Source organism: Scardinius erythrophthalmus (genome assembly GCF_964197995.2).
Source record: "Scardinius erythrophthalmus genome assembly, chromosome: 21".
NCBI lineage: Eukaryota > Metazoa > Chordata > Actinopteri > Cypriniformes > Leuciscidae > Scardinius > Scardinius erythrophthalmus.
The window spans coordinates 15,713,401-15,720,996 of NC_138241.1; positions in this window are offsets into that span (position 1 = coordinate 15,713,401).

Here is a 7,596-nt window from a genome sequence, read left to right on the forward strand (position 1 = left end):
CGCACCTAAAATTAAAGTTTTTAATATATTTTTATATTCTAATACTTTTGCATTGATTCTCCAAAATAATGTAGAAACAACCTGCTTAACTGCACAAAAAAGTTGTTGCTTTCGTTGTTTTTGACCAATGTAACCTTGTAAACAGTGCTTTAAAGGCACACTATGCAGTTTCCGTTTTTGTCCCCTAGAGTTGCTGTGGAGTACTTGTCGTCAATACCACTCACTCTTCCGACCACGCTTTCTTCGTTTTCTTCGTCGACTCTGCCATGATTCACGTCTGAAATGCGTGCTAGTGTCTTCTATAGAGCTGGTAAGTCCCGCCCATCCGTAAAACCCCAAGTGGACCTCTAGGTTGAAAAATCATCAATGCAAGTGAGTGGATGAAAATAATTATTTTCTGGTCCCGTTTGAATTGTGCCATGAATGTGAACATATGTTGTCTGTGAATTTTTTATAATTCGTGGAAGGGGCGGGACTTACCAGCTCTATAGGGATCTCCCAGTCACGTGACCCCTAGCCGCGTGTCAGCCATTTTGACGGAATACATCCGTCAGCTACTCAGTGGCAATGGATCTATTATTAGGGGTGGGTAATATATTAGGGAGTATATTATTATACTAATAATAATATAATTATTAGTATAATTATTTTATAATTAGCCTAAATATTGCAATACTTTGCGCTACAGTATTGATATCAATACTGTAGCGCAAAGTATTGCAATATTTAGGAGCTGCTGTGCTAATAATAGATAGTGGTGGGGGAAAAAATCGATTCTGTTCAGTATCGAGATATTTTGCGCACGCAATTCTTTGCTTTATTTAACTCAATTTAACTCATTTAAGAATATGCTTACGAGGATACTCTACAAAACAGGAATTTTGAAAGTTTTTGTCCATTCAAGCGCGAAACTCAATGCTGTATTCTGTGCGTGATATTTGAGTACTTTTTTCATCTTATCATGCTTTAACAGCACTTGAATGAATAATAGCATGATCGTATACTGTAGCGCAGCCAAAGGATGACAGAAAAAAATTATGCTGTCTAATATTTACTATACTAATATAGGCCTACACTTTTGGTACCAATATGTGTGTAGGCCTATCTTTTGATAGGGTGCCACCAAGACAACTTTTGCGCCTTTTTTTCTGAGTATGCATTAATAGCATAGACAGTAAAAGAAATGGACACAGCGACCCCATTGGATTCAACGGAGACAAAGTGAAGCCAATTAGAAAATCTTACTTCCTGGGGGTCCAGCGTACTGCGCAGACTCAAACCGAGCTCGACGACGTAGATGTGACGTGAGCAAACCGTCTGTCTTCTAGTAGCTGTGCCAAGATCAATCTGAATCATTCCCTTCCGAAACTCGCAGAGACGGAGAGCGTGAGTAGGAGCTGTCCATGATCTTGGAGCAGGAGAAACTTTTTGTAGGTGTTCTGATTAATTACTTTGTCATTTTGCCTCGACGTCCTCCCGATTGCCCGCGAGCTTCTCCTCCTGTCCATACGGTAATTCTCTACTGTGCGACAGAGAGTCGCGTGGCTGTGACGCAATCGTTAGCCTACTTTTACAAAAACTGCTTCTACAGGGCCATAACGTAAGATACAAGGTGATGGAGCATTTTATACATTATCGTGTTTCTTTAGAAATAAATAATGGACAAATGGAGTCTTTAAACGCCTCAGATGTGAAGTTATTCGCTGTCAAAGTGAAGCCAAAATGAATGGGAGTCAATGGGATGCTAACTGCAGGTGGGGTTCCGCTAGCCAATGGCGGCGTCCGGGGGTACTTCAAAATAATACAAATCCCTGCACCCTTGATTAATAGGCTAATTGTACATGGCCGCCATTTTGGATTTCGGATCAGCGAGTGTGCGGGTAGACACTTCCGGTTTCGCATTACACCTTTCTTTTACTGTCTATCTTTACACTCGGTCAGAGACGGAGAAAGCCGAAAATTATTTTTTATAGTTGTTTATAGAATCAATTATCACTTAAAAAAAATGAATAGCAAAAAAAAGCCCAAATTTAATTTATTTACTGTTTGCATATGGGAGTGGAAGAATTGCTTATGCTTGAACGAGATAGGCGGATAAAGCTTGGAGATGTGCGGTTAAAATATTATTTAAGAGGTTTTGAAATGTATGCCAGTGAGATAAGTAGTCGGAGTATATGAGCAATAAAACCTTTCAAAACTGAAATGATTATAATTAGATAAGCCATATGTTAAGAAATACGCAACGAGAGAGGAGGAGGAAACGCAGCAGCGGAGGATGCGAGAAGAATGGAGTTTGATGCAGGAGCGTCATCATTGCCTAGTGACTCTCCTAGCAACAGGAAACATCTGTTTCAGTGTCGACCAATCAGGAGCCGGTGCAGTCTGTTATTGCTTTCTGAACAGAAAGAGGATATTTTAAGAGCCGAGAGTGAGCCGAATACTACAGGGATTATATCAAAAGCTAGACTTCGACATCTGGGGGCGAAGCGTCAAGCTCACGCGGAGCTGAAAGCGGCTACATTCGGCACAATATGAGCTCTTTTAAACCTCTGATCTGATGAACGCGCGTGCAGGGACTGTTAATGTTGCTTTATAAATAAGGTAGGATCATTTACCTTTGTTAATCATATTGGTTTTTAATATCATCATTACATTTTACTGCATGCATTTGTTTATTTTGCAACAGTTGTAGGGGGTGCACTTATATAATAGTTTATAGCCTATAACAGACCCATTTTATAGTTTGAATTATTATTATTTATTTATTTTTAAATTTGGAAAATGCGCGTTCTCTGATTCATTCATTAGCGTGACAGTTGAGTAGCTGAATGTACTGCACTATCACAGTATGCATGCATGTTGGACTTTCAGTTATTAAATGTACTTATTTGGTAAAATAACATTCTTAAAAGATAATGTAGCATACTACATTAAAGAACAGCTATGATACGGTTAAAAAACTATTTTTTTTCAGTTTTACCGCAGAATAAATACATGTATATATATATATATATATAAAGTAAAGTAAAGAGTATAAATATTTTTTTTCGGAAAAAATATATATTTAAAGATGCACTTTAAATAAAAAGTTTTACCCCTAAAAATTAATTTGTACATTTTAGATTAATTTTCCATTCAAATTGCTTTCATTTACATGGAACAAGTTACCTCATGTGTGCCATGTTGATATGACCAGCAGAATGGATCTTTGTAACTCTAATTTTTGGACAATTTTGCTGAATGAATCATAGCTGGATGCTATGTCTACAACAGCATTAAAGTGAAAATTAGGCTATTGCTTTTGCATGGTGTTTCATCCATACTAGACAACTGTTATATTGGCCAGAGTGCACCTTTATCAAGACAAAAATACTTTAATGTTAAAATATGAATTGCCTTAATTATAATAATTAAGAATTTTAATTAATGTATGGTGAATGGGATGTTGCTTTATAAAATCCTTGTTTTCAGTACATCTTAATAGCTTAAACAGGACTTGTGTTAAAATTATTTTAAAATTATACAATTTAATCACATTTACAGTTATAACTGATCGTCACCAAAATGGCATCCAATATCGTCCCTGTATTTGTACAGTTTAACCAAATGCAACTAAAAAAATGTACAGTGAAGACAAAAACTTAAACATTTTAAAAATTATTTTAAAATGATACAATTTAATCACATTTACAGTTATAACTGATCGTCACCAAAATGGCATCCAATATCGTCCCTGTATTTGTACAGTTTAACCAAATGCAACTAAAAAAATGTACAGTGAAGACAAAAACCTCATTGGTTTATATTCTCTCTCTCTCTCTCTCTCTCTCTCTCTCTCTCTCTCTCTCTCTCTCTCTCTCTCTCTCTAGCGCACACACACTAACATGCAGCCCACACTAATCTTCCCACCCACGGTTATTGTGCCCCGCACCGCTATTGACAGCGCACACGGCACGTTTCTTTGAACCTGATAAATAAAACGCAGCAGCAAGACATTGTGCAACTAAAGCACAGCTTCCTGCAGATGCCATTGCATTTATACTGTGCGATTTGTTTTAGCTTCTTTGAGACAGAACTGCACTGATCTGTATATAAGGAAGATCAGGGCTAGTTGTCACACATTCACACCAATTTAACTTTAGTCAACTGAAATCAGATAGGAAACAGTAGGATCCAGTAAACGATACTCTCTCTCTGTCTTTTTCTCTCTGACTAGGAACCATTAGGCAATGTGTGTGAGCCAGAGGAAAGAGCCTCAGGTGAATAGAGGATTTGTCAGAGAGACGTGTGAGTGTGTCTGCGTGAAGCAGTCCTCAGGTAATTAAAACACAACACACACAGACATTGTTACATAACACACTGACTGTAGTCTAACCTAATCCACTTTACCCCTAACATTTTCCCTGTTTCACAGACAAGGCTTAAACCTCCCAGACTAAAATGCATGTTTGAGCTGTCTTAACTCAAAGCAGCTTGCACTGACAAATCTTAAAATATGGCAGAGCCATTGTTTTATCTTAAGATACAACCAGTAATGTTTTCTTTTTCCAAGGCATGTTTATAAAAGCTACTTAAATTTCCTAATTGAACTAAGGTCTAATCCTGGCTTAATCTAAGCCCTCTCTGTGAAACCGGGCCATGGTGTTTGAGGACACAGATGATGGCATTGTTTGAAGGTGAATCGTCATCCCCAGCGAGAGATTGAAAGAGAGATCTGTTACATTTGTAAAAATTCAATTTCCATCCAGTTGCAAAGCCAGTTTCACAGAGTCCTTGTGTGCTTATCCGCAGAGTCTTTCCTCTAAGAGTGCCCTCAACGGTCGACAACGTCGAAAGTCGCCTACTTTAAGCGAAAATATGCGGAAGAGGAGGATGTTCAGGGAAGCCTACATGGATATTTACAAAAAGTGAGTGTCGGCTGATATGTGCTGAGACTGCTGGTTTTTTTTTTTTAGCACAGTTCAGATCTGAACTAAGAATGCCTTTTAAATTCCAGTTCACTTTCAGAATTTGAATTGAGGAAGCAAACAGAATGCAGAATTGAAATTAAAATTTCAATGAAAGGAAGTATAATTAAAATGAATTTACATTCAATAAATTCACAACTGTAACTTTGAATATTGGCTTGACAAAGCCTTGTTTTGAAAACCGTTTGGAAGTTTACGGATGGATGAATGGATGGATAGTTAGATGGGTGGGTGGATGGATTGATGGGCGGATGGATAGTTAGATGGATGGATGGGTGGATGGATGAATGGGTGGATAGATAGATAGATATATAGATAGATAGATAGATAGATAGATAGATAGATAGATAGATAGATAGATAGATAGATAGATAGATAGATAGATAGATAGATAGATAGATAGATAGATAGATAGATAGATTCAAATTTTAATTTCAACTTTTAAAAAGAAATAAAAAATCACAAATGCACCATGTCTGTCTTTCTGATCCTATCTGTCACCCTCTTTGATTTAGTTTTGATTTAGCCCATTTCATGTCAGCAGCCGTCACATCACCTGTCCCTGTCATTTTCCATCTGCCTGTCTCTCTCACCTGTCTGTCTCTTACTTGTCTGTCTCTCTCACCTGTCTGTCTCTTACCTGTATGTCTCTCTCACCTGTATGTCTCTCTTACCTCTCTGTCTCTTACCAGTCTGTCTCTCTTACCTCTCTGTCTCTTACCAGTCTGTCTCTCTTACCTCTCTGTCTCTTACCAGTCTGTCTCTCTTACCTGTATGTCTCTCTCACCTGTCTGTCTCTCTTACCTGTATGTCTCTCTTACCTCTATGTCTCTTACCAGTCTGTCTCTCTTACCAGTCTGTCTCTCTTACCTGTCTGTCTTTCTCACTCACATGTCTGTCTCTCTTACCTGTCTGTCTTTCTCACCTGTCTGTCTCTTACCTGTCTTTCTCACCTGTCTGTCTTACCTGCCTGTCTGTCTCTTACTCGTCTGTCTCTCTTACCTGTCTGTCTCTCTCACCTGTCTGTCTCTTACCTCTGTCTCTTACCTGTCTGTCTCTCTTACCAGTCTGTCTTTCTCAGCTGTCTGTCTCGCTTACTTGTCTGTCTCTTACCTCTCTGTCTCTTACCTGTCTGTCTTACCTGCCTGTCTGTCTCTCTCACCTGTATGTCTCTTACCTGTCTGTCTTACCTGCCTGTCTGTCTCTCTTACCTGTATGTCTCTTACCTGTCTGTCTCTCTTACCTGTTTGTCTCTCTTACCAGTCTGTCTCTCTTACCAGTCTGTCTCTCTTACCTGTCTGTCTCTCTCACCTGTCTGTCTCTTACCTCTCTGTCTCTCTTACCTGTCTGTCTCTCTTACCTGTCTGTCTCTCTTACCAGTCTGTCTCTCTTACCTGTCTGCCTCTCTCACCTGTCTGTCTCTTACCTCTGTCTCTTACCTGTCTGTCTCTCTTACCAGTCTGTCTTTCTCAGCTGTCTGTCTCGCTTACCTGTCTGTCTCTTACCTGTCTGTCTTACCTGCCTGTCTGTCTCTCTTACCTGTCTCTCCTCAGCACCTGATCCTGCGTGAGGAGCGCAGCTGCATCTTGCGCCTATCTCTGCAGAAGCTGCGTTTCCTAGACGACCCCGAGGTTTACCTCCGCCGCTCCGTGCTCATCAACAACCTGCTACGCAAGATCCACCTGGACGAGGCCCAGAGGGAGAGGGAGAAGCAGAGGGATGACAAGGAAGAGGAGACGGAGAGGAGACGGAAGAGACTGAAGGTGGTGCTCCAGGAGTTCCAGCAGTACAAGCTGCTGCCGTATTCATGTTCCCCAGCCACATGCATCTGTGCCCTGGGGAGCTGCCACACCCTGCCTCCTGATCATGGAGCTTCAGTGCTACTCTACCATTTGGATGACAAAGGATAAGATGTCGTCTTGTGCATGCAGGGGATTTCCAACAGTCCATGACTGATTTCCAGGAGCCAGCAAAAAAAGAAAAAGGGGTTTCGGATTTGTGTGCATTTGTGCTTGTGCAAGTCTGCTGGTGAGCATGAGCTCTGTGGTTTGTGACGTGACGGGTGTCTGCCCATATCAGGGTGTATTTTTCCAAGTGGAAAAAGACAACATCATCTTGTTATCATCACTGCCTCGCTCAATCTGAACTTTGGCCAGACGTTTTGTTTTCATAAATTTGCTTGAGTGAGCTATTATCTTAAAGAGATAGTTCACCAAAAAATGAAAATTGTCAACATTTACTCTCCCTCATGTCGTACCAAACCCGTAAGACTTTCGTTCGTCTTTGGAACACAAATGAAGATCTTTTTGATGAAATCTGAGAGCTTTCTGTCCCTCCATTGACAGTTACGCAACTACCACTTTGACGCTTCAAAAAGTTCATAAAGAGATCGTAAAACGAATCAGGCGGTTTAATCCAAATTTTCTGAAGGGACTCGATTGCTTTATATGATGAACAGATTGAATTTAGGCTTTTATTTCACATATAAACATTGATCAGCAAACATAAAGAAGCGAACATGCTTGAGCTTCCGTTTACCTAAACTGATGTGTGAGTTGATGAGTATGTGAATAAAAGCATTAATTACATCTGTTCAGTGTATAAAGCGATGGTGTCCCTTGGTAGCCCA